At 40.9% G+C, this 13,376-nt stretch overlaps 1 protein-coding gene across 5 annotated transcripts in view; it reads right to left on the bottom strand.

Moving 5' to 3' along the window:
• The window catches only part of KIAA0586 (KIAA0586 ortholog), a 397,462-nt gene that overhangs the window by 138,455 nt on the left and 245,631 nt on the right, over window positions 1-13,376 (bottom strand). The window lies entirely within an intron of this gene.

Below are 13,376 nucleotides of genomic sequence, written 5' to 3'. Positions count from 1 at the left end.
CTTTAATTAAATTTTTAAATTTTAAATTAAAATAAATTTAATTTAATTTAAGTAATTTAAAATAGATTATAAGTTATATGTTGATTCTCTAACTAAATTAATTAATATTAGATAAAAAGTTATAAGTTATTTAATTCATTAAAGTAATAAAATAAATATTTTGGTAGCGAGGTGGGGAATTAGCCTGTGATGTCATAAGGAGGCAAGAGATTAATTCATTCTTTTCTTGAATAGTTCCAGTTGGAAAGATCTACTCCTAAGTCTGAGGCATTTCCCCGTAATAATTAATTAATAATTGTAATATTCTAAATAACTAGATTTAAGGTTTACAGTAAATTTTAACAAATTATTTTGGAATCGGTGTCACTTTTTTGAGTTTTGTGGATGGTTTTTGTTATTTGCTTATTTTATTAATATAGTACCATTCGAATTTTTGTTGCTTTGTTGTACATTTATAAGGCTAACACAAATAGAAGTTACTCATCAATTTCTGAATTTTAATCAGTTATATTGATAATAGATATAAATACGAGAGTGAGAGTGTTTGAGTGTGTGTATGTGTCCCAAAATCCACAATTTTAGCCAAAAATCTGTGGCCATGGTTTCAGTGGTAGCCAAAAATTTGTGCTTTATCCTATTTGACTCCCTCCTTCCTGCCCCTCCCCTCGCCAACCTTGAGGTGCCCTCTTCAGACCCTACAATCCATCTTGATCTTATGCAGTATGATATCAAGATGTGGTCCTTCAAACAGGAGCCAGCTGCCGCAGGAAAGTACTAGACTGTACTAGCACACATTCATGCTCATGGCTCTTGTAGTCTAACCTCTCTTTTGTAGACTTATTTAGTGTATTGTAAACAGGAATTGAACTCCCAGGAAATTAACTGCATACTCATGAGTACGATGTGAACAGACCAGACATCAACCCACCACACCAGAAATCTACACTAAGAACAAATCTAATACTCACAATAGAAAAATTTGGCTCATACCTCAGTAATCTTTTTTGTAGATGTATATAGTGGTCCTTAAATTATAGGGTTCTGTATCTCAACTTGAAGAAAATTGTCAATCATGATTTCAATTCTGCCTCCTTCCATGAAAGCGGCACCCTTCCCAGCTGCTACATCTACCCTACAGAACCTGGTGAAGGTATGGAGGGTAGCCACTCTACAAACTGTCTCAGGCAAGACAGCCCTGGACTCTGCCCACAAGGCAACAACTCCTCTAGTGCAGTACTCTCTCAATGCAATTGGTGGCTGTTTACTAAAGCCCATATATACGAAGAAAATGGCCATTTTAGTCCATCTGGATATCGAGGATCTAGATCAGGGGTAGGTAACTCCGGTCCTCGAGAGCCATATTCCAGTCGGGTGTTCAGGATTTCCCCAATGAATATGCATTGAAAGCAGTGCATGCAAATAGATCTCATGCATATTCATTGGGGAAATCCTGAAAACCCGACTGGAATACGGCTCTCGAGGACCGAAGTTCCCTACCTGTGCTCTAGATCAGCGTTATTCAACCTTTTTACACCTATGGACCGGCATAAATAAAAATTATTTTGTAGACCGACACCAATCCGCAGAACGACGGTTGAAGAGCACTGGGCTAAGTCGTGGGCCAGACCCCGCCCAACACCCTGCCCCCATAATAGTACTAATTGTAACACTATTTTTTCCATTCATTTTTCATATATACACACACAATATAATCTTTTTTTTTTTATTATTTATTTATGAATTTTCAATATAACAATCAAGTATAAACTTGTACAGAAAAGCAAAATTGAAGAAGCAAAAAATACAACATAATACAAAACAAGAAATAATTATATCTTAAATCTCACTCAAGTCCTCTATTTAGGATCCAAGATTCAAAATAAACGGAATTTAAGTAATCAATTAAAGAAGAAAAACAGTTATAGTTAATACTGTGCTAACAGTCGTCTATCTTTCTTATCTATCCTAAGCTGGCTCTTTCTCCAATCTTGACAGTGATAGGAATGTTGTCAGTTGAGATGGTTCAAAGAAAACAAATTTATGCAATTTATAATGGACTATACATTTACAAGGATAACGAAGAAAAAAAGTAGCTCCCAGGGCTATTACTGCTGGTCTCATCAGAAGAAATTCTTTTCTCCGCTTCTGTGTGTCTCTGGCCAAATCAGGAAACATTTGAACTTTTAGTCCCAAAAATTCTTTATATTTATTTTTGAAGTATAATTTCAATAACCATATCTTGTCCATTGTAAGAGCTACTGTAAGGAGCAATGTTGCCGGCGTAGCTACTTCCCTATCTGAGGATTCCAATAAAGCTGTAACATCCAAAGGCTCTTGATTAACTTCTTTAACATCCTTAACAGGAAGATAGTACACCTGAGTTAGAGGTGGTATAGAAGATTCAGAAATTCCCAATATTTCCGTCAGGTAACGAGTAATCATTTCTCTAGGAGTCACTGTTATAATCTTAGGAAAATTAATTAATCTAAGATTATTACTTCTTGTGGAATTTTCAAGTGACTCTAATTTCCTTCTTAAATTGGTGTTATCTTTAATTAAAGCCTCCTGTATAACTTTTTGGGAATTAATATTCTGTTGTTGATTTCCAATCTGTAATTTATTTTCAGTGGTTGTTTTCCGTATTTCCAAGATATCTTTATCATACACTTTAAACCGTTCCTCCACTTGATTTAATTGGGATGCTATAGTTTTAGGAATAGTAACTACCAGGTCCCACAGAGCATCCAATGTAACCTCCTGGGGTTTAGTTATCTGAGGAAATTGAAAATGTAAAGTCTTATGCTCACCCACTGGCAAGTCTTCCAATATCTTTCCGGACTGGGCTATTCCTTCCCCCGTAGATGTCCTGTCCTCGGGTTCCTTGTTCAGGTTTCCCAGAGAAATCTGGAGAACCGATTCTCTGTCCCCCGGACTGATCTCTACTGCCTCTAGAGTAGGAAACACTCCGATTCCCGGAAGTTCCCCCTCCCTCGGGGAACTAGCCGTTCGTGGATGCGGGGGAGGTGCTCGGTTGTCAGGGCTAAAGGTGGTTTCCAGCCCCAAGGAGGACTGCTGCTCGCCGTTCTCCTGCAGCGTCTCCAGCGGGGGTAGCCCTGATCCTGCCGACGTTCCCTGCATGCGCCTGATGATTTCATCAATGTTGCCGAACACGGAGGTCTCTGAGCGCCGCGAGGCCCCAGCGGCGCTTTTCCCTCTCCGCTTAGGCATGTCAAAGGTAGGAAATCAATATTTATTCGAAAAAAAGTATCTAATTGAGAAAACTCTCAGGAGCTGGCGCACAGCGTCCCTATACCGTCGCCATCTTGGATGTTTCTCACACAATATAATCTTATTAACAACACATAATGGTTAACCACAAAATTAAACTACACAGAGCACACTGTATGCTTCTCAACATTCATTCCTACCAGAACAGATTACCCCTATGCAAATACAGGACCACAAACTAAAATTACTAATATATTCAAACGAAACCCTAAGAATCAAGACTCTGCATGCAGTACAACCCCAGAGAAAAAGAAACAAATATATTTCTTCTTGAACAATGCAAAATATAGACAGCAGATGAAAATTCTCAAAATTAACATAGAAACATAGAACCATACGGCAGATAAGGGCCACGGCCCATCTAGTCTGCCCACCCCAATAACCCTCCCCCTACCTTTCTCTGTGAAGAGATCCCACGTGACAATCCCATTTGGTCTTAAAATCAGGCACGCTGCTGGCCTCAATTACCTGTAGTGGAAGATTATTCCAGCGATCAGCCACCCTTTCGGTGAAGAAGTATTTCCTGGTGTCACCGTGTAGTTTCCCGCCCCTGATTTTCCACGGATGCCCCCTTGTTGCCATGGGGCCTTTGAAAAAGAAGATATCCTCTTCCATCCCTATATGGCCCGTGAGATATTTGAACGTCTCGATCATGTCTCGACTCTCTCTACGTTCCTCGAGTGAGTATAGCTGCAATTTATCCAGCCGTTCCTCATACGGGAGATCCTTGAATCCCGAGACCATCCGGGTGGCCATTCGCTGGACGACTCAAGTCTCAGCACATCTTTGCGGTAATGCGGCCTCCAGAATTGTACGCAGTATTCCAGATGAGGTCTCACCATGGATCTATACAATGGCATAATGACTTCAGGCTTACGACTGACGAAACTCCTACGTATACAACCTATGAGTTGTCTAGCCTTAGATGAAGCTTTCTCCACTTGCTTGGCAGTCTTCATGTCCTCATTGATGATCACCCCTAAGTCTCGTTCTGCTACAGTCCTCGCTAGGATCTCACCATTAAGGGTGTAAGTCTTGCATGGATTTTGACTGCCAAGGTGCATGACTTTATATTTTTCGGCATTGAAACTTAGTTGCCATTAAATTGAAAATAAAATCATTCCCCTATCTTTGTTGTCTCCCTCCCTCCATGTGCCATACCTTCACCATGACAGTTGGGTGAGGCTGGGTGTCCTGCCCTCTCTTGTTTACAAACAACACCTTAAGAAAGCCAGCTTTCTCTCTTGTCTTCCTCCCCCTCTGCAAGAAACATACCAGCACTCCCACCTGGCTGTTTTATGCTGCCCATGGCCGGCTCCCTCTTCCTCACTGCCTGTGGCTGGCTCCCTCTTCCTCACTTCCCCTCTTCCTCACAGCTGTTCCGCAGCCGGAACATGCCTCGGGCCTGAGGAGATCAGAGCACAAAGCCATGTGTGGCAGCTCCTTGTGCGTCCCATGCATCATCCAGAAGCTTTTCCTCTGATGTTGCGATGTCAGAGAGAAGGCTGCTGGTTCAGGCACAGGACGTGCGTAGGAGCTGCCGCCGCCCGCAGCTTTGTGCACTGATCTCCTCAGACCCAAGGCACATTCCAACCTCAGACCAGCAGGAAATTTCTGCGGACCGGTGGTTGAAGAACACTGCTCTAGATGCCAGTCTCCCTTTCTTGGCATGGCTGGTCAGAATAAAAAGGTGATATGACAGGTGAAACTCATTGGTAACTTTGAGGTACTGGAGAAGTACTCACTTGACATCCAGCAAATGTAATGCTTTATCCTTTTTATTAGACCCCCCCCCCATAGGGTAGAAAGCAGGCAAACGGACTTCCCAATTGATATGGAAGGCCAAAACCACTTTCGGTATGAAGGACAGAACCATGCACACAAAAACCCTGCTTCTGTCATCCTAAGGAACGGCTCCCTGCAGAAAAGAGTTTGTTACTTGGAAACTCATCTTGCCAACATAATGGCCACCAGGAACACTGTCTTGAAGAGAAGCCTCCCATAAGAACTCATACAGAGCGGTACTGAGACCTTGCAACATGATGTTAAGTTTCCAGAAAGGGAAAGAGGAATGCACCAGAGGTCCTTTAATGAACCAGGCAACATCTGGGTAAGAGGCCAAGAAGCCTCAATCCCCTGAGTCAGAGATCGGTGCTGGGGCCAATCCTGTTCAATATGTTTGTGAGTGACATTGTCGAAAGGTTAGAAGGAAAAATTTGCCTTTTTGCGGCTGATACTAAGATTTGTAACAGAGTAGACACCGAGTGGGGAGTGGAAAACATGAAAAAGGATCTGCAACAGTTAGAATGGTCTAATATCTGGCAACTAAAATTCAATGCAAAGAAATACAGAGTAATGCATTTGGGAATTAGAAATCGGAAGGAGCCGTATGTGCTGGGAGTTGAGAGGCTGATATGCACAGATGGGGAAAGGGACCTTGGGGTGATAGTGTCTGGAAATCTAAAGGCGAAGAAACAGTGTGACAAGGCGGTGGCTGTTGACAGAAGGATGCTAGACTGTATAGAGAGAGGCGTGACCAGTAGAAGAAAGAAGGTGGTGAGGCCCCACTTGGAGTATTGTGTTCAATTTTGGAGACCGTATCTTGCGAAGGACATAAAAAGACTTGAAGCGGTCCAAAGGAAGACGATGAAAATGGTAGGAAGAGAAGATATATGAGGAGAGACTGGAAACCCTGAATATGTATACCTTAGAAGAAAGGAGTGACAGGAGAGATATGATTCAGACTTTCAAATACTTGAAAGGTATTAATGTAGAACAAAATCTATTCCAGAGAAAGGAAAATGGTAAAACCAGAGGGCATAATTTGAGGTTGAGGGGTGGTAGATTCAAGAGTAATGTTAGGAAATTCTTCTTTATGGAGAGGGTGGTTGATGTGTGCAATGCGCTCCTGAGAGAAACTAAGATAAAATTTTACAGATATCTTAATGATAGTGAATAAGATGGGTGGGGGGGGGAGGGTATTGATCTGAATTAATCCTGTAATATATTAAGTGATGTCTAAAGTGTACAATTTTTTAATTATCTCTATTTTCACAAGTCCATCTGAAAGCATAAGAACTCCAAACTATATTATTAAGATTTTTCCATTCAGGGAACCCCGCCTGAATAGCCTGCTTCAGTTGCAATCTCGAGAGGAAATTTGGTCTTCAGTGGCAGTATTTTAGGCAGGAACTACTCTAGAAAGGAAATTGGGTCACTTTTCTCCACCCCTTCCGGTAGACCCAATATCCTCAAATTACTCCTCATCTCTCTATTGGAGCAATCCCCCATGTCCCGAGTGAGTACTTCAATTTTCTTCCTATCCATTTTATACTTCACTAAATCTGCCTCTGTGACTTCTACTCTTTTTTTCAACTTTTCTACCTTTATTTCAATCATTGTCATTTTTGTATTGAGGCTAGCAATCCCTTCTTTTACCTCTTGTAGTTTCCTGGCATTATCAGTAACAATTTCTGTTATCCTCCGGAGCTCTAATAAAATGTCGTTATCATCTTTACTTTCCTTCAACGGCAGTTTAGAAGGAGTTGCCGGTTCTGGTTTTGACCTTTTCGCACTCCTGGTGCTTGTAAACGATGCTTCACCTTTTGTCTGCTTCCCCAGAACCATTTTCTGTTAATATCTCTCACTTTTTCAATCTAAGGGAATATTTGTTATGACTTATTAATCTTTTAATTGCCTGTTAACACGGAGCTCTTCCCTCACCTGACCATATGCTTGCGCTCCCAAGCCACGCCCCCATAACTGGCTATTTCTACTGTTAAAGTACCGTTTAACTCATAGAAATGTCTTTGAAATTACTCTTTATCTTCAATAGCAATTAGTAAGTTGAGCATCTTAAAGAGATCTGTTATTGATGTGTCCTGTCACTCTTTTGTGGACAGATCAATGAAGTTTCTCACTGTAGTTGCAAAATGTAATAAGATTTGCTAAAAAAGGGAAAATTATGACTTTTTTCCCTATAAAAATGTCCTATGAAAAGATAGCTGTTTAAATAGCCACGTTAACCATGGCATCAATAGACTGAAAATGGATATTTATAAGACTAGGGATCGGTATTTACAGGTAACACTGCACAACAATTTTTTGGTTAAGTCTTGATTCCTGAAAAGTTTTTGGTGATTATGACAGGTACCAACTTGGTATGCTCAAATATGGTTTTGGTTTTACTGCATCACGTAAGAACTATGAGAAATAGACATTTTTATGTTTACTGACAATAAAATATATAGTCAAGTTTACGTTTCGCACAAGCGACTAAATGAAACAGAATTAAAAGTGTTTTGCTCCCGAGTTTCTTTTATATTCAGTGTCTGGTGCATCACGTTGTAGCATCCAACAATAGTCGGCAAGCATTGACGGATTCCAATTGCCCTGGTATCGTTTCTCCATCGTAGCTATGTCTTGATGAAACCTTTCACCGTGCTCGTCACTCACAGCACCGAGATTTGCGGGGAAGAAGTCCAAGTGTGAATGGAGGAAATGAATCTTGAGTGACATATTGCACTTCATTCTCTTGTATGCTTTGAGAAGTTTGTCTACCAGCTGAATGTAGTTTGGGGCTCTGTAATTGCCCAGAAAATTGTCAACAACGTCTTTCAAGGCTTTCCAGCCAATTTTTTCCGGCCCAACTAACAGATCTTCAAATCGCTTGTCACTCATAACATGTCTGATCTGGGGGCCAACAAAAATACCCTCTTTGATCTTGGCATCAGTTATTCTTGGGAACATCTGTCTTAAATAACGAAAACCTTCCCCTTCCTTGTTCATTGCTTTCACAAAATTCTTCATGAGTCCCAGTTTAATGTGAAGAGGAGGCAAAAATATCTTTGTCGGGTCAACAAGCGATTCATGTGCTACATTTTTCTGTCCTGGAACTAACTTTTTACGGAGTGGCCAGTTCTTTCTAGAATAGTGCGACTCTCTGTCTCGGCTGTCCCATTCGCAGATGAAACAGCAGTACTTTGTATAGCCAAGCTGCAGTCCTAGTAACAGAGCAACGACTTTGAGGTCTCCACAGATATTCCAGTTATACCTGGTATACTGGACATACTTTAGTAACATTTCCATATTCTCATATGTTTCTTTCATATGTGCTGCATAGCCAACAGGTACTGAAGGATAAACGTTGCCATTGTGCAACAGAACAGCTTTCAGGCTTAACATTGACGAATCAATGAAAAGACACCACTCTTCCGGGTTGTGATCACAACCAAAGACCGAGAACAATCCTTCAATGTCACAACAGAAACAGAGACTGTCGACTTGTGCAAAAAATTTGGTTATATCATGATGCCGGTCTCGAAACACAGAAATTTTCGTACCTGGTGATAGCAAACACCATTCCTGCAGTCTCGAACCTAGCAGCTCAGCTTTTGCTTTTGACAGACCCAAATCTCTGACCAAATCGTTCAATTCGGACTGTGTTATCAGATGTGGATCGCCTGATGAGGATGGTTCAAAATCCGGGTCAATGTCACTGTTAGAACCCTGCACTGCAGTTTCTTCATCTGGTTCGTCTAAGGTCCAATCCTCTGGTGGTTTCGGAACTGGAAGACTGTCATCATGTGGCATGGGTCTCATTGCTGAAGGCAGATTAGGATATTCAATTGACTTCTTGTTTTTGGCAGAGAAACCAGACACATTAGTCAAACAGAAATAACAGTCCGTCACATGGTCTTTCTGTTCTCGCCATATCATCGGAACAGCAAATGGCATCGTCTTTCGAGTACCTCTGAGCCAGGCTCTCAGACTAACAGCACATGTCGCACAGCAAATGTGAGGCGCCCATTGCTTGTCTTGATCACCTATTTTGCAGCCAAAATACAGATGATAGGCTTTCTTTACAAGGGCAGTCATCGAACGTCTCTGAGGCGTAAGTGTATATTCCCCACAGATATAGCAGAATGTGTCGCGGCTGTTACGACACCGACGAGACATATTGCCCGACACCAAAACGTCTATAGCATCAAGCTTACTTACTGTTATATTGCTACAGCTACTATACTACTATACTTTACTATACTGATACTATATACACACACGGACTATCTATATTAACCAAATGAGCAGGATCGGTGTATGGAAGCCACCATTATAGCATGGTGAGACAGCGCAAGCTCGTTCAGACCTGCCCAGACATGCCCAGGATGTCATCTTCCATAAAACAGCTTCCAACCTGGCTAGATTTTATGCATGGACATACCCAGGCGGCACAAACCGTTGTTGATAAGACACTTATGGGAGAAAAAATTGTTTGCATCCAAATATAAGAAAAAATCACGACAAAATTGAAGATTTCTCTGAAATGGTACGTGATGGGTAATTTTTGATGTAATATTCATGATCAGCACCCAAAATTCTATAAGAAACACCCAGCAGTGTTCAGGAAGCAAAAACTTTGTTGTGCAGTGTAATTAATCCTTAAATAGGCCAAGATGCAGCCTAGGCTCTTTGTTCTTCAAAGAATCTCAAACCTGGATTGTTAACCGACAGGGAACGAGAACCAGCTTGTCCAAATTCTAACCAGCTTGATTATTTTAAATGTAATTTTATCTCACTTTCTCTGTTTTGAAATTGTTCCGTGGAGATCACTTGTATCAATTTTATCTGTACTATCCCTTTCAGGAGAAACAGAATTACAAATGTAATTGTCATCATCTTTATGTCTTCTCAACTAATTCTCTGGTATAGCTAATGCTTTTATGTGAGTGTATACATTTGCTAGTCTGTCAACAGGTAGCTTAAAGTATCATTTGTCTTTTAACTAAGTGCTTACTTAGTCTGGAGAAGCTGTATTTAACAGACTGAAATAACTATTACCTCACCTGGACGTGAAAGGTTATATTTCACTTTGAAGCTTTGAATATATGCACATTACTGAAATCAGATGGTACTCATTTGCAATGCTGTGTGTGTTGAAAGATATACAGTATCAAATGAATCACTCTTGCTTAGGATATCCATTTATTTTCACATAAGGACTCTTAACAGAGTAATCTATTAATATATATAGCTTTCCAAATTAGGTTGGCAGCTATTATCTTGATTATCTTAAGTTTAGAAATATTATATAAGTAATTCAGTCCAGGTTTTCATAGATGAAACCACCTCGTAATGTACTGTATTCAAAATCCTATACTTCATTTATAACAAAATTGAAGGTACAATTAGCACATTTTAGTATAGGCCTTGATTTCATTTTTTTCAATTGCTAAAGATTAGATTTACAAGTCATAATGTTTTTATTTTAAGAATGTTTATGATGTTTTCTCCAAAGACAAGCAGTGTAACAGTGCCTTACGTATGAGTGATGTCAACTGATGGAGCCTGTGCAGGAACACTCTAGCATATTTACAACTTTTTAGAATGTCATACTGTGCATGTGAACGCATCTTCTCATCTGCTATTGTCGAGTGGTACCTAATCAGTCACCATTTTTCCACAGCACTCCCCTGTGCTCTTCTCAACTCACATCAAAAATTGTCTCTCTCTCTCTTTATGCATTTTTCTGTTTAAACTTAGTACGTCTTCTCATCAGTTGAATGGGGACAATTTAGACTCCTATGTACAGTGGTGCCTCGCATAACGAACGCCTCGCACAACGAACGCTGCACACAACGAACTTCATGTCTTGATTCACACAACGAACTTCGTTTCACACAACGAACTTCACACAACGAACTTCGTTTCACACAACGAAGTCGCCCGAGCTGCCGATGTATTGCATCCTTCCGTGCAGGCACTGCAGGCAGTCATTAGTCACTGCGCTTAACTGCCCTCTTTCACTGTATACAGTCGTCCTTTTAAGATAAACTCAATATTTTTTATATATCATGGCTTCTAAAAAAAGCAGGAAGGTGATTTCTGTTGAAATGAAACGGGAAATAATTAGAAGGAGTGAATGTGGGGTAAAACAGTGTGACCTCGTCAAAGAGTTTGGCCTCAACAAGACCACCATTTTCACCATTTTGACAAATTTATCTTTTTTTATGTCATCTTAGCATATTTTATGCTGCAGAACGAATTATTTTTTTTAACATGTATTGTTATGGGAAAACGCGTTTCACATAACGAACTTTTCGCATAACAAACTTGCTCCTGGTACGAATTAAGTTCGTTGTGTGAGGCACCACTGTATTTTTTTTTCCTAAAAGTGAGATTTTTCGACTTACATTTCCTTCCTTTTCATGGCCCATGAGGATATTAAACCTAAAGTAGTAAAGGAAGTATCAGACTTAAGAAGCTATTTACTTGTAGCATGTATTCTCCAATGGCTTAAATCCTTACTTATGGGTGATGTCACCAATGGCGCCCAGTGCAGGGAAACAGTGCCCCAGCAACTTTTCCACAAGTGTTTGGATAGTCTTCGTGCACATATGTGTATGTTCCAACCTGCTGCTATCAAAACAGGACCTCCTCAGTCAATTAATAATTAAATAAATGCAACAACCGTGGGGAGGTGAGAAGGTTGTAAGGCTTTAAGTCCTGTTGTCCTTGGAGAACATCTGCTCTAGGTAAGCAATTTTGTCTTCTCGGGGAACAAGGAGGATTATAAAATCCTCACATTTGGACTTCCTAGCTAAAGGCTGCCTTCAACAGAAAAAAGGGGAAACACAATGTTCTGGAAGTTGATGCAACCTTTCCTCAAAATACTAAATCCTACAATGGCATAGGTATTACTTGATTGTTTATGTGATTTTAATCTTAACCAACTCATAGAAACATGATGGCAGATAAGGGCCAAATGGCCCATCCAGTCTGCAACATCCACTATCTCCTCCTCTCCTGTCCCATGCTTTCCTGAATTCAGATACAGTCTTTGTCTCTATAACCCCTACTGAGAGACTATTCCAAGTATCTACAACCCTTTCTGTAAAAAAATATTTCCTTAGATTACTCCTGAGCATAACACTTCTTATCATCATCCTATGCCCTCTCATTCTGGAGCTTCTTTTCAATTGAAAGAGACTTATCTCATGTGCATTTATGCCATGTAGGTATTTAAACATCTGTATCATATCTCCCCTCTCCTGCCTTTCCTCCAATGTATACATATTGAGATCATTAAGTCTGTCCCCTAACGCCTTATGATAAAGACCACAGACTATATTGAGATCTTTAAGGATATTGTCCCTATGCCTTATGACAAAGACCACAGACTATTTTAGTAGCCTTCCTCTGGATTGACTCCATCCTGTTTATATCTTTTTCAAGGTACGATCTCTAGAACTGGTGCACAATACAGTCTGTGCTTGTTATTCACACGTTCCTGATTCATGATTTTGCTTATCCGCTGTTGCATGCATTATGATCGCTACTTGTGCCTTATGCTTGCATATTCGCAGACCTTGGACCTTAGAAAAAAAAAAAAAAAAAGCTTGTTTCCTCTCTCTTCCACTTCCAGTTTTGGCTTCGCTTCCACAAACAGTTATCAAACGTCAAGAGAGGGAGTTACAAGAAAATACCGGACTGGAGGATGGCCAACATGACGCCAATTTTTAAAAAGGGTTCCAGAGGTGATCCGTGAAATTATAGACTGGTGATTCTGATGTTGGTGCCAGACAAAATGGTACAGACTATTATAAAGAACAAAATGACAGAACATATACATAAGCATGGATTAATGAGAGAAATCCAACATGGATTTAGTCACGGGAAATCTTGCCTCACCAATCTACTGCATTTCTTTGAAGGGGTGAATGAACATATGGATAGAGGTGAGCCAGTTGATATTGTGTACCGTATTTTCACGCATATAACGCGCGCGTTATACGCGTTTTTACCTACCGCGCATACCCCTCGCGAGTTATATGCGTGAGCGCGGTATACAAAAGTTTTAAAACATAGTTCCCACCCCGCCCGACGCCCGATTCACCCTCCCAGCAGGACCACTCGCACCCCCACCCCGAACGACCACTCGCACGCGCTCCCACCCGCACCCGCATCCACGATCGGAGCAAGAGGGAGCCCAAGCCCTCTTGCCCGGCCGACTCCCCGACGTCCGATACATCCCCCCCCCCCGGCAGGACCACTCGCACCCCCACCCCGAACGACCGCTCGCACGCGCT

Source organism: Geotrypetes seraphini, chromosome 7 (assembly GCF_902459505.1).
Source record: "Geotrypetes seraphini chromosome 7, aGeoSer1.1, whole genome shotgun sequence".
Taxonomy (NCBI): Eukaryota; Metazoa; Chordata; class Amphibia; order Gymnophiona; family Dermophiidae; genus Geotrypetes; species Geotrypetes seraphini.
The sequence above is the reverse complement of the archived record's forward strand: the minus strand, read 5'-3'. Positions and strand labels throughout refer to the sequence as shown.